The sequence below is a fragment of the Schistocerca piceifrons genome, chromosome 3 (genome assembly GCF_021461385.2).
Source record: "Schistocerca piceifrons isolate TAMUIC-IGC-003096 chromosome 3, iqSchPice1.1, whole genome shotgun sequence".
Lineage (NCBI taxonomy): Eukaryota > Metazoa > Arthropoda > Insecta > Orthoptera > Acrididae > Schistocerca > Schistocerca piceifrons.
The window spans coordinates 725,143,551-725,166,146 of record NC_060140.1 but is presented as its reverse complement, the minus strand read 5'-3'; the positions used below and the strand labels follow the sequence as shown (position 1 = coordinate 725,166,146).

At 42.7% G+C, this 22,596-nt stretch overlaps 1 protein-coding gene across 1 annotated transcript in view; it reads left to right on the top strand.

Moving 5' to 3' along the window:
* The window catches only part of LOC124788999 (5-hydroxytryptamine receptor 1A-like), a 197,875-nt gene that overhangs the window by 25,205 nt on the left and 150,074 nt on the right, over nucleotides 1–22,596 (top strand). The gene's annotated exons all lie outside the window — the stretch shown is intronic.

The following is a 22,596-nucleotide window of genomic DNA, read 5'->3' as shown; positions in this document are numbered from 1 at the left end:
ACCTTACAGCTCCTTCCCGTTCCCAGCAATTTTGTAATAATATGAGATGACTCTTACAGTGTCGTCTGATGCAGTAAAAAATTTTTTATCCCCTTATTAATTTATCAAATCTATCGAGAGTAGAGGGACTGATAAACATCAATATGCCTTTATCCATTCATCATTATTTACTTCTTTGTTCGTCGGTGCCTTATAGTCTGAATTAATTTTGGTTTGTAGCACGACTGTTACAATGTTCAGGTGCAAAATAACGCACTTCAGCCAAAGAAAAATGTAAAGTAACAATATAATTTATCTAGTTAATTATGACAAACGGTAGTCACTCTATTTAATTTAAACTCCTTTCATGCAATCTTTCATCCTTCCCTAACTGAATTTGTAGTAATACAACATATTAAAAACATATTTGATACATATTAAAATTAAAATTTCTTATATTAGAAGAGGACTTTGTCATTTTATCATTTCAACAAATTAATATTCATTACAAATAACAATTATCTTGTGTAATTGTGTTTGGAAGTGTTTCTGTCCCTGGTGAATGAGTCACTTAGCTTCACATAATTTAGAAACGGTCTGTGTAAGTCCAGTGCTCTCTTTTATTGTACATCTTGTATATTCAATAGAGGCATGGTTGTAATCATATTGTTTACTTTGACGATCTGCGTTTAAAAGAAAATTACAAATGTTCGTTTTCGGAGCGACCTTTCAATGTTAGAGTAACAAAGGGCAATGCACAAATATTCAGTGTGTTCGCTTACAAGAAACATGCAGAAACAAGATTAGTATAATACATTTTAAATTGATATAGTTTACAAAACATGTTTCAGAAAGCCGCGATGAATTTTGTTTGTGGTTGTTGACAAGAGTCTATCAGATGTGGCACTACTGGTTGTATGATCCTAACACTGTTCACTGATTGACACTTCACTGACACTAATGATGATAGTTTATTTACAGGAGTACACTGTAATCTGTGTGTGATGGTGCGTGGTGTGAACTGACGCGCGTCTCTGGTGTGAATTAGCTCTAGTGCGTTTGCAATAAGATCTATGGGCGCTCAGCTTTCTCGTCGATTGGAACTGGTCGCCGAGGTACAGTGACGTCGGTGTATGGCATATCTGTTCACAAGGTGCGCAGCGAGGTAGAGTGTTGCATTGATGGGCTGTCTCATCTGGTTTTCATCGCTGAGACAGATAATTGTTTAATAGGAAAGTACAAAGGTTTTATGTGGTGCTGGCAGTGGATATTAGGAAAAGTATATTTCTTCTGCGTTGACTAACAAGGGAACCTCCCCATCGCACCCCCCTCAGATTTAGTTATAAGTTGGCACAGTGGATAAGCCATGAAAGACTGAACACATATCAATCGAGAAAACAGGAAGAAGTTGTATGGAACTATGAAAAAAATAAGGAAAATATACAAACTGAGTAGTCCATGCGCAAGATACGCAACATCAAGGAGAGTGTGAGCTCAGGAGCGCCGCGGTCTCGTGGTTAGCGTGAGCAGCTGCGTTACGAGAGGTACTTGTTTCAAGTCTTCCCTCGAGTGAAAAGTTTAATTTCTTATTTTCAGAAAATTATTGTATGTCCGTCCGTCCGTCCGATGCGAGGTAACTGCGCCGACTGTGAAACGGTTGCATTCATTTGTTGCAGTTTATGTGACAAACTGTTATGTTTTCATCACTTTTTTTGGAGTGATTATCACATGCACAAGAAAACCTAAATCGGGCAAGGTAGAAGGATCTTTTTACCCATTCGCCAAATGTACAAGTTAGGTGGGTCGACAACATACTCCAGTCATGTGACGCACATGCCGTCACCGGTGTCGTATAGAATATATCAGATGTGTTTTCCTGTGGGGCAATCGCTTGACCTATGACCTTGCGATCAAATGTTTTCGGTTCCCATTGGAGAGGCACGTCCTTTCGTCTACTAATCGCACGGTTTTCCGGTGCGGTCGCAAAACACAGACACTAAACTTATAACAGTGAACAGAGACGTCAATGAACGATCGGATAGATCATAACTTTGCGAAAATAAAAAAAGTAAACCTTTCACTCGAGGGAAGACTTAAACGAAGGACCTTTCGGTCCGCAGCTGCTCTCGCTGACCACGGGACCACGGCGCTCCTGAGCTCACACTTTCCGTGATGTTCCCTATCTTGACATTCACTACTCAGTTTGTATATTTTGCTTATTTTTTTTCATAGTTCCACACAACTTCTTCCTGTTTTCTCGATTGATCTGTGTTCAGTTTTTCATGGCCTATCCACTGTGCCAACTTATAACTAAATCTGAGAGGGGGTGCGATGGGGAAGTTCCCTTGTAAGAGTATGTGTAGCTGTCCCTATTTCACTCTTCATGTATTTCAGGTTCAGCCATTAATTTTAGTGTTCCTAATCTTCTTGCTTCCTGTTCTTCTGTCTCTTGTAAACAATTGAAATTGGGTAAGAAACATAGATCGTTGTAAGTTACTTTTACTTTTAGGATTGGTTTAGGTTTTCCTTGGAAACGCGAGCTTTTGTAGTTGCCTCGTTTCCCGTTGAGTGGTGTCAGAAGAAACGAAACTATTGGGTTGGTGACGTAAGTCACTCTTTAAGCTTTGATGGTGCTACAAGGTAGCGATAGTGGTTCTTTTGCAGTACACAAACCTTATCTTTGTAAGGCCTGCCTGAAGCGACTGTGAACCTATCATTTTATCTGCCATGTCATCTGCTGTCGAAGCCTTGTTGAACACGTCACCACTCTGTAGATCATTAGCAAGCTGCGCCGGCCCAGTTGATGCCTGGGAGTGCGACGGCGTGTGTCCGCTGTCCCGTATCCTTTCGTCTGTATTGCGCTCACCCAGGAGCGGTTTCACCGTCTGCGTCCACACCAGCAGTTCGGCCACCCCAGCAGCTGGCTCCTATCGTCCAGTGTTACCTCGAACAGCTCGTCATATTAGTGCCGGTCATCTCAATACATGCACCCACTAACGCACACAGTCTAAATCATCGATACCTGTGTATGGATTTTAACACATACATAATCGTCGTACATCACACTGACTGTCTAATGAGAATGGACGACAGTGACTTTCAAGGCAGATGTTCTTATTTACATTATTAATCTAGTTTTAATTTTGTAAGTACATGGTAAGTACATGTAGCTGTCCTTTCCACCGGACCTGTTTTATGTGGGAGAAATAGTTTCAGTAGGATATACAGTGTACTGCAACACCAAGGCCCATGTCATACGGTAAATATCTGTCTGCGCTACTTGTTAAAATTAAACAAACAACTAACACAAAGAAAACAAAATACGCTGGCCAGCGTGTCTACTCTACTCTTATTCTACTAACCTCCCTTTTTTTCTATGATCTCGGAAGCAATCTTCCGCGCCGTGGATCCCTGGTTGTGGAAGTTGTGTGGGTTTCCTGTGAACATAAGAACAGAATGCGCCACGGCGTATAGATTACGGTTAGTCATATTTTCTTTCTTGGTAATCCAGCTCTTTCTTCTTGCAATCGCCCTTAACTCTGTCTATGTTTGGTACCTGCAGACGGATGATTCTTTTGCGTGATATTGTGATTACTACTCAATATCACGAGAAAGAAAACTGGCGTTCTACGGATCGGAGTGTGGAATGTCAGATCCCTTAATCGGGCAGGTAGGTTAGAAAATTTAAAAAGGGAAATGGATAGGTTGAAGTTAGATATAGTGGGAATTAGTGAAGTTCGGTGGCAGGAGGAACAAGACTTCCGGTCAGGTGACTACAGGGTTACAAACACAAAATCAAATAGGGGTAATGAAGGAGTAGGTTTAATAACGAATAGGAAAATAGGAATGCGGGTAAGCTACTACAAACAGCATAGTGAACGCATTATTGTGGCCAAGATGGGTACGAAGCCCACACCTACTACAGTATTACAAATTTATATGCCAACTAGCTCTGCAGATGACGAAGAAATTGAAGAAATGTATGATGAAATAAAAGAAATTATTCAGATTGTGAAGGGAGACGAAAATTTAATAGTGATGGGTGACTGGAATTCGAGTGTAGGAAAAGGGAGAGAAGGAAACATAGTAGGTGAATATGGATTGGGGCTGAGAAATGAAAGAGGAAGCCGCCTGGTAGAATTTTGCACAGAGCACAACATAATCATAGCTAACACTTGGTTTAAGAATCATGAAAGAAGGTTGTATACATGGAAGAACCCTGGAGATACTAAAAGGTATCAGATAGATTATATAATGGTAAGACAGAGATTTAGGTTTTAAATTGTAAGACATTTCCAGGGGCAGATGTGGACTCTGACCACAATCTATTTTTTATGACCTGTAGATTAAAACTGAAGAAACTGCAAAAAGGTGGGAATTTAAGGAGATGGTACCTGGATAAACTGAAAGAACCAGAGGTTGTAGAGAGTTTCAGGGAGAGTATAAGGGAACAATTGACAGGAATGGGGAAAAGAACTACAGTAGAAGAAGAATGGGTAGCTTTGAGGGATGAAGTAGCGAAGGCAGCAGAGGATCAAGTAGGTAAAAAGACGAGGGCTAGTAGAAATCTTTGGGTAGCAGAAGAAATATTGAATTTAATTGATGAAAGGAGAAAATATAAAAATGCAGTAAACGAAGCAGGCAAAAAGGAATACAAAAGTCTCAAAAATGAGATCGACAGGAAGTGCAAAATGGCTAAGCAGGGATGGCTAGAGGACAAATATAAGGATGTAGAGGCTTATCTCACGAGGGGTAAGATAGATACTGCCTACAGGAAAATTAAAGAGACCGTTGGAGATAAGAGAACGACTTGTATGAATATCAAGAGCTCAGATGGAAACCCAGTTGTAAGCAAAGACGGGAAAGCAGAAAGGTGGAAGGAGTATATAGAGGGTCTATACAAGGGCGATGTACTGGAGGACAATATTATGGAAATGGAAGAGGATGTAGATGAAGATGAAATGGGAGATATGATACTGCGTGAAGAGTTTGACAGAGCACTGAAAGACCTGAGTCGAAACAAGGCCCCCGGAGTAGACAACATTCCATTGGAACTACTGACGGCCTTGGGAGAGCCAGTCCTGACAAAACTCTACCGTCTGGTGAGCAAGATGTATGAAACAGGAGAAATACCCTCAGACTTCAAGAAGAATATAATAATTCCAATCCCAAAGAAAGCAGGTGTTGACAGATGTGAAAATTACCGAACTATCAGTTTAATAAGTCACAGCTGCAAAATACTAACACGAATACTTTACAGACGAATGGAAAAACTAGTAGAAGCCAACCTCGGGGAAGATCAGTTTGGATTCCGTAGAAACACTGGAACACGTGAGGCAATACTGACCTTACGACTTATCTTAGAAGAAAGATTAAGGAAATGCAAACCTACGTTTCTAGCATTTGTAGACTTAGAGAAAGCTTTTGACAATGTTCACTGGAATACTCTCTTTCACATTCTAAAGGTGGCAGGGGTAAAATACAGGGAGCGAAAGGCTATTTACAATTTGTACAGAAACCAGATGGCAGTTATAAGAGTCGAGGGGTGTGAAAGGGAAGCAGTGGTTGGGAAGGGAGTAAGACAGGGTTGTAGCCTCTCCCCGATGTTGTTCAATCTGTATATTGAGCAAGCAGTAAAGGAAACAAAAGAAAAATTCGGAGTAGGTATTAAAATTCACGGAGAAGAAATAAAAACTTTGAGGTTCGCCGATGACATTGTAATTCTGTCAGAGACAGCAAAGGACTTGGAAGAGCAGTTGAATGGAATGGACAGTGTCTTGAAAGGAGGATATAAGATGAACATCAACAAAAGCAAAACAAGGATAATGGAATGTAGTCTAATTAAGTCGGGTGATGCTGAAGGAATTAGATTAGGAAATGAGACACTTAAAGTAGTAAAGGAGTTTTGCTATTTGGGGAGCAAAATAACTGATGATGGTCGAAGTAGAGAGGATATAAAATGTAGGCTGGCAATGGCAAGAAAAGCGTTTCTGAAGAAGAGAAATTTGTTAACATCGAGTATTGATTTATGTGTGAGGAAGTCATTTCTGAAAGTATTTGTATGGAGTGTAGCCATATATGGAAGTGAAACATGGACGATAAATAGTTTGGACAAGAAGAGAATAGAAGCTTTCGAAATGTGGTGCTACAGAAGAATGCTGAAGATTAGATGGGTAGATCACATAACTAATGAGGAAGTATTGAATAGGATTGGGGAGAAGAGACGTTTGTGGCACAACTTGACCAGAAGAAGGGATCGGTTGGTAGGACATGTTCTGAGGCATCAAAGGATCACCAATTTAGTATTGGAGGGTAGCGTGGAGGGTAAAAATCGTGGAGGGAGACCAAGAGATGAATACACTAAGCAGATTCAGAAGGATGTAGGTTGCAGTAGGTACTGAGAGATGAAAAGGCTTGCACAAGATAGAGTAGCATGGAGAGCTGCATCAAACCAGTCTCAGGACTGAAGACCACGACAACAACAACTCAATATCACGGCTACCGCAATGAGATCTTATTATTAGTACATTCTCCCAAGCGACAATTTTCGGAGCTTCTTGTGCCTATATTTGTCTTGTTAGCTATCTGTATTTAATCTTACTTGATCAAGTAACTAAACATTCTGATGTCAAGTTCCCACAAACTTTTAGATTTTAGTGCGTTCATACGCCATGACGCAGATCAGGCCTCCATTATTGATTTCTCGTCTCAATAAACACAATTAAGAATTTAACTCTACATTTTCACGGTGCGCTCTTGCGTACTTCACGCTGAGCAGGCCACCAAATTAAATTAACATAACACTTCTAAATAACACGAGAGGCATACACATTTGTCTCCATAAATAATGCCTATTAAATTACTCATTGGTGACATCCTGTACTCACGCAAATTAAATATTTCTTTACAGTTTGTCGTTCCGAAAACTGACATTACATTTGTACAGGTAATCCTTTTATTACGCACCCATATCACTATGAACATATTTAAAGAGAGATAGCTTTTATTAAATAAACTCAATGGGATTGTTCTGTCTTTTCCAGGCACACATAATATGGAATCACTAAATGGTTTTGTACTTGCTCGTTATCAATTTAACTATTGCTCTTTCTACCACAGCTTAATTCTAAACATTTCATACCAGATTACTACATCTACTTAATCTCTAAACTTATAAATAATTTATACAATGGACATCCCATTCTCCATTTACTGGTTTACCGTCCCTTGTTTTTACTCCACAAAGTTTTTGATATGGCTTACGTGATGTAAGCCAAGTGACTTCCCGCGTGTGCTAATCGCCTAATCCGTACAGGTCCGTCATAGGCAGCGAAGAATTTGTGGCATAGCCTCTTTTGTTTATTGGACAAACTGTGGGTTTTACCAACACTCGTTTGCCGAAAGTAAATTCTTGCTCATTTGCTTTGGTATCTGCACCCGTCTTGCGCTTCTCTCCTGCCACACAAATGTTACTTAGCGTTATCTGCTACGAGGGCTCTATGCCGTTGTCGTTTCCTTGGCGGGAAATCGACTAGTTCCATTATTCTATCTGGAGCTGGTCAGCCCAGCCACATGAAAATTACTTGCAAACTAAAAAGAAAATCAATACGCCCTACGTTACAACATCTGTTTAACGAGTTCAAAATTGCTATCCATGGTTTGAATTGGGCGCGCACCATGAAATTCCTTACTCCTAAGGAGAGAAGTATTCCCAAGATAAGTTTTCTTCCTCTAAATGGCTTAGAGGGTTGATAGCTGGCGTCCCAGCGTCAACAACACACACCCTAAGCCAGACTGCCAAATTCACGAGTTGCCCAGCCCACGCGGATGTCCGCGCCAGCAGCGGATTCGTGAGCTACACACAGTTCTTTCGACAAGACTCGTCGAGTATGGCGCACACGTCCGCGTATTTCCTCTCTGCTCCACCAACTTGCCTTCTGGTGGGTAGGCATCCTTCGGTAATCCAGAAGTGGTCAGAGACATTCGTCGTGAATGGCTCCTGTCGATATAAGGAAGCAGTCCTGATTTGTAATGCATCACGGCTCAAAGCTGTGTGAGATAATGTGAAATACTAAGGTATTTATTCAAATAATTTTCCCAGTCTCTTTGGAAAAGAACGAATTCCTCTCTAAGTCTGCAAGTTTTTCTGCATCGATGGTAAAAGCTTCTGGGTCATTACTTAGTGTCAAATTCGTCTTCAAGCTTCTTCTATGCTCTACTTTCCGATCTTTCCACTGGGATCTTCTTCAGGATTCCTCAGGTGTCCCTGAATGACAGAACACTGTGAAAGACAGTATTCCCTTGTTAAAAGCTGTTCTCGTTCGCTTTTCGGGTAGAAGTGGAATTTCTGGCTAAAAGTTTCCAGGCTGCCAATGATGAGTCACCATCATGACTAAATACTGAAAGAAAATTTGTGGAAAGAGGGGGAGGGGAGCCTAAATATTATGGCTGTTGTACTAACTCGGTGAGTTACTGGCAATTATGTTCCTCCCTCGCCGTGGCTGGATGTTTCCTTCCTTGATAGCAAGTGGCTACAAAGTTGTAATCCTATAAAAGTCTCTATTCAAACTGCATTCATTCTTTTATATGTGAATTGCTTACCGGCCTTTGTTTCTATAAATGCTATTTTCTGTGGTTAGCACTTGTATATTCTTAACATTCATTACCTGGTCGCATTCTTCTTGACCCTTTGTTACCGCTGATTGTGCATTTTGTCTTACAATGTGAGGCGTTCTTCAGTAGGTTCTTTTGCAGTTCTCCTAGTTTCCATTATATATACTTTGCCAGACCCATTCATCACTTAATAGAACACTGCAGTATGGAGGCAATTAGGCATGTTTGTTGCAGGTTGGAAGGAGCCCGTTGGCTTGTCTTGGCTGAAAATACATAGCATTATTCCGAAGGGTTTTGCCGATACAACAACAGCCTGCACAACAGCAATAATATTTTGTGGTACCCCTCTGTATCCGTACCACCTTTCAGTATTTGCCCAAGACGATGGACCACCATAAGCAGTCTGGAGATTTTCACCCAGTAACTCCACTTCTCCCGAAATCAGCAAGGAAGTATTATTTTGTAGGTGAATACGACACTGTCTTTCGGCAGTGTTCAACAAACCAGGTACACCAGTCCAATCCTAAAGATTATCCCATCACGGGACTGAAACGTCGAGCTTTGAAGAAGTTTGAAGTGATATATGACGCGGCGCAACAATTTAATGGTTTTACCATCAACTAATTTCTCTCCCTAACACGTTTGCCTACGTGAGACTGAAAACTTTCGCGGCGTACATATCATTCCACAAAATTTCGGTAGGACTGCAGGATGTTTGTAACTTCTTGCCACAATATTTCGGCGCAGAGTCTTCTGGCCATCTTCAGGTGATACTTTCGAAAACGCTCTGAGCTCTGGTATTAAGGCCCCGCCGGTACGTGCGTGATGGATTCACTTGGCGTTACGCGTGCGCTACTTGAGCGCGTTCCATTCTCCTGCGCCGCGCTCCCTCCGTGGTGAAAACTCTCCGCATCGATATCAATTCGATTATCTTGTCGCAGTTCCATCACAGAACTACGCCGTCTGCGGAGGACACAAAGTTTTTCAACGATTGGAATGCTTGCTGAATTCAATTGAAAAGCGGCGTCTCGATAAATAAGAGACTCACTGTCAGACGGTCGTATTTCCACCGATTCATTAATAATAGAGCTCCAAAAGTTAGACATATGGGCCACAATTTTCGTCTCACTGTAATTCATGACACGACCAGTGGAAATACAGTGTTCAGAGATGACAGACTTTCATGGCTAAAGAAGGCGGGTAGGCCGCTGATGTTCTACAATGCGATCCTGCACAGTACATGTTATTTGCCCTATATAAGATTTGCCGCAATTGCACGGAATCCTGTAAACACCTGCCTTGCGCATCTCTAGGTCGTCTTTGACAGATCCCAACGGCGATGTTATTTCTGCAGGAGGTCGAAAGGTTTCACGTTTTATTTTCTTAGTATTCTGCCTATTTGCGCTGAAATATTATCAGTATATGGTAAACTGACAGTCGTTTTAAAGGCCTCTTCCTCTTCTTAGCTCCGTAGTTTACAGGTCTGCAGCACTCTCTCCACTTGCTGGGACGAATACAGTTTGCAAACTATCCGTGTCAGAGATGGCGTGGTCTCGGTGAATCAATGTCTTCAAAACACCCATCGTTTGTGCCGGATGGTGGCAACTAGCGGCTTGCAAGTAAAGGTCTGTGTGAGTAGGCTTTCTATATACTGAATGACAAAGTGTGCAATTGCTCTTACGTCACACCAGGACGTCTAAAAACGGCAGGCAACCCTCCTTCCCCAACACCATAGTAAATTTTATGTTTTCGTGTATAGAGTTCAGGCGTTGTAGGAACTCCGCAGACGACCCAAACCACGAAGCCAAACTATAATAGTATCATCAACATATCGCCAAAATACTGTTGGTTTAAAAGTGACTGTGGCGAGTGCTCGCTGCTCAAAATCTTCCATAAAGGATTGGCCACCAGGGGAGACAAAGGACTCCCCACGGCGAGACCGTCTGATTGCTCATAAAACTTGTTGCTAAATAAAAATTATGTAGAGGAGAGGGTGTGTTCAAACAGCGCTGTAATTTCGGATCCAACCTATTGCCAATGAGATGTAGTGAGTCCACAAGAGGTACTTCTGTAGAAAGTGAAACTACATCAAAACTGACCAACAAGTCGTAACTTTGCAGATGCAGTAACTTAAGTCTGCTGATGAAATCACTATAATTCTTTATGTGATGTGGACACTTTCCTACCATTGGTTTGAGCAAAGACGACAAATACTTTGCTAAGCCGTAGGTGGCTGCTCCAGTATTACTCACAAATGGACGCAATGGCGAGTTATCCTTGTGGATCTTCGGCAATCCATACACCCTAGATGGAACTGAACTACTTGGTTTCAGTTTCTTAATTATCTCCTTCGGTAAGGAACTATTAGTCAGAAGTTCTGCTGTTTTCTGCACCACTCGGATAGGCCGTCCGCTGTGGCCGAGCGGTTCTAGAGGCTTCAGTCCGGAGCGACGCGGCTGCTACCGTCGCAGGTTCGAATCCTGCCTTGGCCATGGATGTTTGTGATGTCCTTAGGTTAGTTAGGTTTACGTAGTTCTAAGTCTAGGAGACTGATGACTTCGGATGTTAAGTCCCATAGTGCTGAGAGCCATTTGAGCCACTTGGGTAGTAGGATCCTTTCCCATTTTGCGATATGTTGAGTCGCTTAATAAAAAACTATCTCATTAATATAGTCCTCCCGTAGCATTACCTTTGTCCTGTTTAAGTACCACTGTATCCGGGTCTGCTCGCAAGTTCCGGAGGGCTGTCCTCTCCATAGGCGAGATGTTGCTCGTCGGCGGTGTAGCTCTTGTCAACACACAAGTCTCCCGGTGCACTTCCTCAGCTTCATCTGTTGCAAGACGGTGCACAGCTTCTTCGATGGAACTCACGATGTCCAGTAGTGGTAGTGAAACAGGTGTAGGCGCAAAATTGAGACCTCTTGCTAACACAGAAGTAGTCGAGTCATCTATAGGTTTCCACGCCAAGTTAATAACGGATCGTCGAGTAGGAACTTCGTCCAGCATCTGTGTCCAAAGTCGGTCGAACTTGGCCATTTGCCTCTACGTAGCTTTGTCGTGACTCCAGTTTGCTTTGGCCCATGTCACACCATCCACCCAGTCCCAAACAACGTACACAGTCTTGCTGCCCATTAAATGAAGATAGTACATGACCTTCGATACGGAATCCAGTTCACGCCTACTGAAGCGAATCCTTTCTCTGACTAATGCCATACTTGCTTTACGTTTGATCTTACCTGCAGCGGCGCTATTCATAAAATGCACAATTTTTGCAAAATTTGGGATAATATTCTCGTCTCTGCAACTTAATAAAAATGTCAGAGAGATCATTAGTCATGCTCTTTTTTCCCGTAACCTATCGAATCTTCGAATACACTGCATCAGTTGCTCCCTGTAGGGATGCTTGATGTGGGATTTAAAACTTTCCCGGAGTATATGTTGTTCCACAGAATTTCGGGAGGACTGCCGGATGTTTGTAACTTCCTGCCACAATATTTCGGTCTAGAGTCTTCTGGCCATCTTCAGGTGATACTGGCGCGCGGCGCAGCAGGATCGAACGCGCTCAAGTAGCGTACGCGCAACACTAAGTGAATCCACCACGCATGTGCCGGCGGGGCCTTAAATACCAGAGCTCAGTGCGTTTTCGCCAGTATCACCCGAACATGGCTAGAAGACTCTGCGTCGCAATATTGTGGCAGGGAGTTACAAACATGCGGCAGTCCTACCGAAATTTTGTGGAACAAATTTGCCTATCACTGACGGAGAATCACTGCGATGCTGTTCATTGACGCCTCACAGTGAATAGGAATTGAGTCGTACGCTTAATGAACTGGAACCAGTGCTAACTGATGCACTTAGACGCAAAGGAAACGAAGATACTGGCGTATGCATCAGGTGGACATTCTGGATGGATAAATTTAAGCTTATTTCGGAGATTAATGAATATTGCTACATCAACAGTAGAGTACATAAAGAGTGAAGATGAAACGAGCATATGAGCTTTCTGTGGAAACAAAATCCTCTGATAATGTCCATAATGCAATCTTTGAGAACATTAAAAAATTCATGAAGTATGGATAAAGTTAGAATGGGGAACGTCGTAGAAATAGGAGGCAGAACTGAAGCGATTAGGAGCCTCTGAAATACGAGGATGTGGAAGACTTTTGAAGATGAGATGGACTGGTTTAGTAAAGAATTAAAATGTCGCATAACGAGGAAAAAATGCCTAATTAAGAAGACAATAACTCGAAGAGACGGAACGCTCGTATTTCCCATGTTACTGTCGACGTGCAACAGTGGCGACATTCCATTTATCAATAAATTTTATTGCAGCCAAATAAATTTTTAAGTGAAAAAGTTGTCTTACACTTACATCGATAACAAATATTTATATACTAATGTATTTATATTGTTATTTAGGATATTATGCTGTTCTGCACACAGTTAGACGCTATTCTGTGGCGATGTGTTAAAAATCGGGCATCCAGCGAACTGGCGGCGCGACGGGAAAAAGCACTGCGTCGCGTAACATAAATCCGCCGGCGATGCAGCGGGAGGGATTTTCTCAGATGCGATTATTATTGCACTCTTTTTTTTCAGATGCCAGTGTGGGGGCCAGTTTATACAGACGCACACCCAGTGTGATTCAACGTGGACCTAGGACGTGTCTAGTGAATATAATATGTTAATATTCGCTGTGTTGTTGACCAATAGCGTCCGTGAACTCATTAACTTTTGCTATAAAGTTTACATCAGTCAATGATCACAATTTTTGTTTATTAATGATTCCGGTTTCGATTTTTCAGTCATTGTGTATAGCTCTGTAAAATGAAAATATTATACGATAATGCATCTCCACATTACATTAAGAAACAAGGTAAATACCCAACTACACTTCATAAATTCAATGTGGTACCATAATCTTTCTCGGTCGATGGCCGTGTCAGAGTGTGGTTGGAGTGAACATATTCTCAAGGCTCCTACTAGGGCTAGCGAGTGAAAGGTCTATAGCACGAGTCTTGAAGATGGCTCTTGACGCCTAACGCACTGTCACGTTTTACACTAGATGATCAATCTAAAAAAGAATGATAAAGAATGCATCTAACAATGTTTACCTTCGTAAAGATGAAATAACTCACATGCCTATAGTTATGAGAAAAATAATCGAGACTCATATTTTCATTAATGTATTTCATTCGGAAACGCAACCTACTTAAACTCCTTCCGTGTGTGTCTTAATCTGCTGTTGCTACTTGACTAGCCTGGATTCAGAACTGAAAAACTCGTTCCAGGAACTAACAGCTGAAATAAAGAGCTGAAGCATGCATGCCTGTTTGCACTGGGAGGTGTAATAAACACTTCAGTTCCGTCCGGAAACACGTGCCACAGGGTCGCAGAAAGAATCTTAATTTCTGCCTTTCATAGTTAAAATCAGAAAGAAAATACATACAGATATTTATAATGATTCAAAAGAGATAAACGTCTTGACTGAATGATAAACGGGATTGTCAAGGTCTTACTAATATATAGTGGCCCTCCCGTTTAGCCGCACGGTCTAACGCGCTGCTTTCCGAGCGGGAAGGCGTGCCGGTTCCAGGCACGAATCCGCCCGGCGGATTACTGTCGAGGTCCGGTGTGCCGGCCAGCCTGTGGATGGTTTTTAAGGCGGTTTTCCATATGCCACGGCGAGTGTCGGCTGGTTCGCCTTATTCCGCCTCAGTTACACTATGCCGGCGATTCCTGGGCAAACACTGTCTGCACGTACACGTACACCATAATTACTCTACCACGCAAGCATTTGGGGCTACAGTGGTATGGCGTGAGTCGTTCCCGGGGGCCTAACCGCGCAATAACCCTGGATTCGGTGTGGGGCAGCGGTGGGTTGAGCCCTGTTGTGGGGTTGTGAACCACTGAATTCTACGGCGGGGACGAAGCCTCTCCATCGTTTATATTCCTCCAGTTCAATACAATACAACATATACTGTAATTAATTCGCCATAGAACGATTTTACAAAATGACTCGTGACAACAAATGCGAACAGCATGTATATACATTCACTGGAAAATTGTAACACCTCCAGAACACTTTGAGGGTCATGAAATCTGCTGCAGTTATTTTTCTTAAGCAAATGTACTTTTGTTTAGAAAGAGCACCCATTCTACCTAAGAATTCATTTCCCACAAGCCTGAAATACGTAAATCTACCAGACGAAAACTGACCGAAAAGCCACAATAAATGGGACATACATTGTCCGCTGTCACTTGTAGACACTACAACAGAGTGAAATAAACTGAATACTTTTTGTTGACTCCTAAAGTACAAGCATCAACATTGATCCAAAGAGAGTAATCCAAACGAAGTCCAGTAGTAGATCCAAGACAGTCATATCGCCAAAAACGAGAACGAGATAGCTACGGAGCAGCTAGTGAAGTAAAGTGTGAAGCTCGGTCCGTGGCCAGTAAAGGCCCCCGTAAACTATCAAACATTTTGTTAACCTTAGCTATGCTTGGAAATATTTGACCGTGTACGGTGCAGTTTGACGTGTTTGTCAATCGTAGATCATGTTTGACATGTTTGCGAGAAATATTGATTGACAAAAAGTTTGACAAGAAGGCGGGCGTTGTTTGTGCCGACGTTTCACCGCATATGTTTAGTGAAAAATTATTTTATTACGATTTATGTCACTGTGTCGTGAGTTTCCGCTACTATGAAAACTACAGTCTAGTATAAAAACAAAATAGCACTCACAGTTACCAAAATGGTAGAGGTACCACATCTTTCCCAGTCATACATTACGCATGAAGAGGTTACGAACAAAAACAATATTTTACGCATGCAGTGACATAGAAGCGGAGGGGAATGAAATAAAAGAAATCGAAGTTCTCCGGTACTGCCAAGGTCGATGTGGGCTATATGTTCCCACATTACGGTGTTGTAATAGACTGTGATTAGAGGACCAAGTAGAACAGAATAAATTTTCGCATATTTGTGTCTTCTTTCCAACGTTAGGCTGAAGTACAGCTAAAAAAGATATTAAAGGTTTCGCTGTCCACACACAGGAAGTAGATGTAATCATCGGGTTCTGTGAGTAATATTTCCTTTAGCATACTTTCTTGGGTAAATCTCTCGTTTTAAGCCAGAGTCTTGCTCTTTTTCTTCTTGTTCTTTGAACACAGAGCCAAAGTCGATGCCAGGACTGCTGTGTCTGCATTTGTGGCCGTTCTCGCTACTCGTGAGTCCCAAAGTACACTCGAATAAGAATAGCGTCTGTTTCAGTAGAGGTTAAACTAACAAACAGTATTTGAACGTGTACGGGCTTCCTTCGCAAATCCGTAGCTAGATAAGAGTGATTTGTCAAACACGTTTGATCGTTTACGGAGGCCTTAAGGATACGTAGTTCAAATGGGCGCAAGTTGGAGCACTGTGAGCACCGGTCCGTTAGAGAGCCTGTATAGGGAGAGGGTGGCCAACCGGGCGATACGGCGGCCATTTTTCTGCCAAACTGCGGGCGGGACTTTTGAATGGCCAGTAGTGGAGTACACACTCACCGAATCAAAAACACAAGACAATATGGCGAAATCATTCGTTAAATGCCTTTGTTTATAAGAATAACGTGTTATAATAATTTTCACACACCCAATTTACAGGTCTGTTTTCAAATTTAACTATGTATATTGCAAGTTTTTTTATATGTACTAAAAAGCAAAAACGACTTACTTCGCATAGATAAGAGTACTTGGTTTGGTTTCCACAAAGCTCCTGTTTGATTCACGTCAGCCCTGTTCACTGCTACTGCCCACAGCTTTCGTCTTTCTTCATTGCGTGGAAATGCTGACACGCGAAATCCACCTTCGCCTCTATTGGAACAACCAAATGCAGCACAACCTGGCATCGTTTACGAACGTTTGCAGAATGAATTACAGAAGTCAAAAACAATACTGTACAATTACTAACGTGTTTACTTCAAACATGTAGGCCTACCGACTTCATCACAAAACGCTTCATTATTTCAACTCGTATTTAAGATCGCAAACGCTAATTACGTACTAAAAACGATATACAACTAAATCGAACATGCATGCACAACGCATAACAAGTCTCTCAATAATTCAAATACCTTTTAACCGCTTCCAAAAGTCCTCTGAACTTCAATTCAACTCAAAAGCACGGCGGACATAGGAGGCGCTAGAGACGTTTGGCGCCATTTTTCTGCCAAAGCTAATAAACCAATCACGGTCAACTTCACCTATGGCTCTCTACGGCGCGTGCATCTGTGTTGCAGACTCGCTGCAGGGAAGCAGCTGCTGATCTTAAAGGTCAATTCCGGAACGGACGCCAAGGGCTGGCGGACGAGACTTGATGACGTAGCGTGGTGAGGCGGAAGGCGGAAATAGTGCCATGCTGTTTGAACAACCGTGTGTCAACCGCGCGTACTACCAGTGGCGGCAGACGAACGGCGGTCGCCTCAACGGGAGGAGCCACCGCCGAAGTTGGAGGTGCCTAGTGACGCGCTAACGTGTCGGAATTACCGCACTACTTCTCTCCAGAATATTTAGAAATTTAGAACTGGCATTCAAAACGCGACACACAACGAGCACACTGATCCACACAAAACTACTTGGTAAGAACTCTAATATGAAACAAGTCGTACAACTTTTCGCAGCAACAAATAGTGTTCTGCGAATTTGTAATTCACAACACAGTTGTTTTTCCCTCCCTGCCTAATGGCGGTGACAGCGTGGTTCTTCTGTCTCTGCCGCTACGTGGTCTGAGGTGTGGGGTTGATCTGTTAATCTGTTATTCTGCGCAATAGATTAATCTGAGATGTACCCTTTACCCTGTGGCTCCATTAAGATGAAATTTCCACGCCCACACTACTACAGAAGTCAGACAGACGCTCCTAACGTTCTCAAGAGAAATGCCTGAAAAACTTTCAGCAATAAATATCTTCTGGAGTCGTCCGCTGGAAGGAAATGACACAAAAATTCACAAAATTTCTTATGTAACTAGTTGGATACTTCGGTACTGAAGTAGTGCTAGTTAGTGTAAGAAAAACATGGAACTAACGAAAGTTATAATTTATTTTGCAAAAATTCTGAGAAATCACAATGGCACCTTCAGTTATGAGTTGAACAAGTTATATCCTGGTTCTTTTCGGAATGTGAAGTTACCTTTCAAGGATAGGATTCGCTAATGAAATTTCTACACAAAGTTTAAGATGGTAGTTAACTTGGCAGAATGGCTGAGAGGCACGCCTACTCAACTTGAATAATTACCCTTTAGAATGTTGCTAGGTACGGTAGAGGCTGTCGCGTGTGAAATGCAGTGAAGTGTACCATTGTGGAGGAAATATGGGGCTCGCAATAGCTGTAGCGCACAATACCGTAAGTTGCGATGACTGCTGTCTGCGCCGCTCGCTGCTGACAAATAAGATAACTCTCGTTCTATCTGGATTGACCTTCGCCAATCAAACTCTCCCTATGCCTTGATGAAGTCAAGGATTCCTATTCGCCCCTAGTCGAACTATTAGCGTGGTACACCGGTCAGATAACCAGTCCACCGCGATGCCACTCAAAATTCGCTCGCAGGCATTTAACTGTAACTCTGTCTGTTCACACCGCACAATAAGTGTGTCGGCCAACACAGTGAACAACGCTTAGTCGCAAGGACTCAATATAGAGTCGCCCTTTGATTCACTCTCGACAGAGGTGCTCTCCCAGTGAAGTACTGAGGAGATACTTGTTCCTCGCCCTTTGAGTACACGTACGAGCGCGCACGCTCTCGTTACGTGTTCTCGCTCCAAGAGCGACAACAGAATGGTGCCTCTCCACGCCAGAAGTGAAGGGGTATGTCTTTCGGTCTCTTCCATTATTCCTTCAGCTCAAGGCGTCAGAAGTATTGTCTGCCAATCCGCATTGCTCTTCTAAAACGGGACAATGACTTTTCGTTTAAGGCGACCAATCTGGAAGCTTTTAGCTTTGGCGTTTGGCGTTTGCTGTCTCCCTGTGAAAATCTATGAAACTGCGTGCTATGTGTAAAGAATGCGTAGGCTGGCCGCTCCCACACAATGTAGCGGAATTTGGTTTTAAGCCGAACACAGAGTTGTTCCTCCCTTTCCACTCGGGCCCACGCTGTCTGCTACGGGCGGTCACCGGCCGACATGGGCTGCGTCGTCCTCTGAATGGCCTGGTGTCCCACTGTGTGGTTTCTCTCCTGCACTAAAAGCCTCTGTGACCGTCGTGTCTGGAATGTATGTGTGCACACCAGCCTCGAGTATTTCAACCACGGTGCACTCACTTGTCAATTGCATATCATTTACATGAATTTATACAACATTGACTTTATGTTATCGAGTTTGGGTTCGAAGGAAGCGTCTTGATGTGCGGAACATGATTGTGAGGTCGGAATATGTAAGCAGTGAAGGTGAGGAGACCACGTGTTACAGTGTGCTGCACTTACAGGCGATTTCAGTGGACACAACACCACGCTGTGGTTAGCTGTCATGGTGCATTTCGGTTGTGGTCAGTCTAAAGAGCAGGGCAGAACCGACTGCATCAACAGCATCTGTGAGTCAGCCCATAGGCTGTGGTAGCAAAGTGTTTCATGTGGCAGAGGGGGACGGGGGGGGGGGGGGGGCGCATGGCGCCACGGCGGTCCTTACATAGTACCAGTATGGCTGACCCAAGTCGCTGTTGCCATAATGGGTAGGCAGAGGACGTGTGGCTGCTGTCACCATCAGATGAGACAGCCACAGTGGAGAAGTGGAGATGCAGTCCACCAGCAAAATTGAAAATATCCCGCAGGAACCTGAACAGCGTCATCTGGCATCGTAGCAGGCAGTGTGGACTCAGCGAGACAGTGTGGTTGCAGACCATCAACAATGTGTGAGATCTGCCGTTAACGTGAGGCATCGTTTAGCTGGAGAGGCAATCGGTGTCTGCCTCTGTACTGGCTCTGTGCGTGGAGAGGTTCAAATGGCTCTGAGCACCATGGGACTCAACTGCTGTGGTCATCAGTCCCCTAGAACTTAGAACTACTTAAACCTAACTAACCTAAGGACATCACACACATCCATGCCCGAGGCAGGATTCGAACCTGCGACCGTAGCAGTCGCACGGTTCCTGACTGCGCGCCTAGAACCGCGAGACCACCGCGGCCGGCGCGTGGAGAGGATACGGCAGCTTGGAGTCAGGAAGCGCTCGCGCAAGAAACATTTATGTTAAAATGAGTGGAACGCTTCACGTAACAGTAGCTTGCGCCATTCTGTTCTGCTGTCATTTGTGCCTGTGGGGGCGTACGTTTATTGCCAATGTTTAAAACTGATAAAACATGGAGTTGCCACTATTGCTCCTGCAATTGGAGGACCGTGTAATGCAATGTACTTTGATGAAACACATTTAAGACATTTTGGGCCTGAATACTGTAGAGCAGTGCATTACCTCAAGAAATCTGTTGTAGTGATAAAATTTTAATGATTCAGTGTGCTTTGATTATTGATGCACATTTGTTTATTGGGTCACTACATGTTGTGGATGTTGTCTATCTTGTCTGTCTGTGTTTTCGTAAAGTGTTGGTCACACTGTGTGACCTTTTCTTATCTTTTTGACTAATGTGTGTTGTTGTAGGTGCCCGTCTTGTTACGTTAATCTCAGTGGGGCAAAGTATTTATATCTGATGATATATGTATATTAGGTTAAGATTGTCTGATTGTGAATTCATTGAGCTATGCTGAAGGCTTTATGATTATTGTGGGGCATAAGCTTATTTTCTCGAAATTCTCGTTATTGTGTGAGATGTTAAGTCATTTGAAAATCCAAGCACCATGTCCTGGTTTGTTTTTTATTATACGTGTGCCCTACTAATTGAATGCTTCATGCTATCATAATATTAAATAACATTTGGTTAAGAATCTGCACTTGCACAACCCACAGCCAAATTCCACTCCCACAGAAACTTTGCGCTACACTACCATATTCTAATAAAATAAGTGATATCACAATCTATCTATCTATACCCCGGTCCCGCTATTGCCGGATCCTCTCCATTTGGCTCGGTCCTCTCCACGACTTCTTCCTCCACTTGCTGAAAGGTCACATCTTTCCTTTCCACAGATATTCTCACCCCCGTTTTCCACCGTGTTCTCGGGCGCCCTCTAGGTCTTTCTCCGTTCTTCCATAATTTTGGGGAGTCTCTGCCCACGCATCCTCTTTTTTTTTCAATTTCTTCTTTCATACTTTCTTGTTTAAGGCCCTTTATAATATATACATTCCTTACTATGTCCATTCTTGTTTTTCCCTGAGAAATTTCATTTCCCCCGCTTGCAGTCTGCTCCAGTCCCTTTCTGTCATTGTGCATGTTTCTCTCCATAGGTGACAATAGGGAAGTAATAACTCTTATACATAAGGAGTTTTGGTTTTACTGGAACTACCTTATTCCAAATCAGGTGTTTTATTCAGAATGAGATTTTCACTCTGCAGCGGAGTGTGTGCTGATATGAAACTTCCTGGCAGATTAAAACTGTTTGCCCGACCGAGTCTCAAACTCGGGAACTTTGCCTTTCGCGGGCAAGTGCTCTACCATCTGAGCTACCGAAGCACGACTCACGCCCGGTCCTCACAGCTTTACTTCTGCCAGTGGTAGAGCACTTGCCCGCGAAAGGCAAAGGTCCCGAGTTCGAGTCTCGGTCGGGCACACAGTTTTAATCTGCCACGTGTTTTATTGTTTGGAAGAAATTGCCTTCCTTCTGTACCTCCTATTAATTTCGTTGGTTATTCTTCCATCACTAGATATTTCACTACCTAAATAAGTGAAACTGTCTACCACTTTGAGGGGTTCTCCATTCAAAGTAACATTTCCGTTGATCCCTTTGTCTCTCCCAAATACCATTACTTCACTCTTATCTTTATTTCTTTTTAATCCATACCATTTCATTATTTTCTTCCACGCATCAAGTTGTAACTGTACATCTACCCCTTTATCGCCCCATATTACCATATCATCTGCTAAAATCATCTTTTTTTTTCTTTTACTATATCTTTAATTGCCCTATTCATTACCTCCATCACAACTTAAAAAGGGCAGGAGATAGAATACTTCCATGTATAAGTCCTTGTCTTATTTCGAAGTACTCAGAGTTCCCCAATGGTGTTTTAATTCTACGATTGTGTCCTCTGTACATTGTCTTTATTACAGTAATGTATCCATCTTCTATATCTATCTTCTTCATTTCTTCCCAGAGTCTTTCCCTGTTAACTGAGTCATATGCCTTTTCTATATCTATAAAAACCATTATCATCCGCCAACAGAAAATCCTTTCTTGCGTTTGGCTTAGCAAGCCAGTAGGAAAGTCTTCATATGTTGCTTTCAAAACAGAGATGATTTCATTCTCTCTCTTCTCAGCGATCACAGGCCCTGTAGACCACGTGCTGCATCAACGATCTGCTTCCACCGCCTTCTACCCCTCGCAGACTCTTCACTCTGCAGAAATTCCTAATGCTGCGATGTCCTTCTCAATGTCATCTTTCCACCTTGTACGATGTCGGGCCAATGGTCTTGTTGCCTGGAGAGTTCCTTCAAATGCTTTCTTGGTGATTCTGTTGTTTTCGATTTTGGCCCCATGTCCAGCCCATTGTAGTCTCCTACCTTCTAATTTCTGGGTGATAGTGGGTTGCTTCATTAACTGATAAATTTCATTGTTCTTTCGAATTCTCCATACGCCATTCTCCAACACAGGTCCCCAGATTTTTCTCATTCCTTTTCTTTCAAAAATGTTCAGTTTTTTTCTTTCATTCATCTATACAATGGTATCCGATTCGAAAACAGTGAAGTAAAACTCCTGGCTTATGCAGATGATATAGTGTTGCTGAGTGAAACTGAAGAAGAAACTGAAGAAGAACTGAAAGACATGTACCGATCTCTCAGGCACAGTGCCAGCAAAGTCGGGCTTTTGATTAACCAAGAGAAAACTGAATATATGGAAATAGGTCGAGTCATAAATCCAAATCC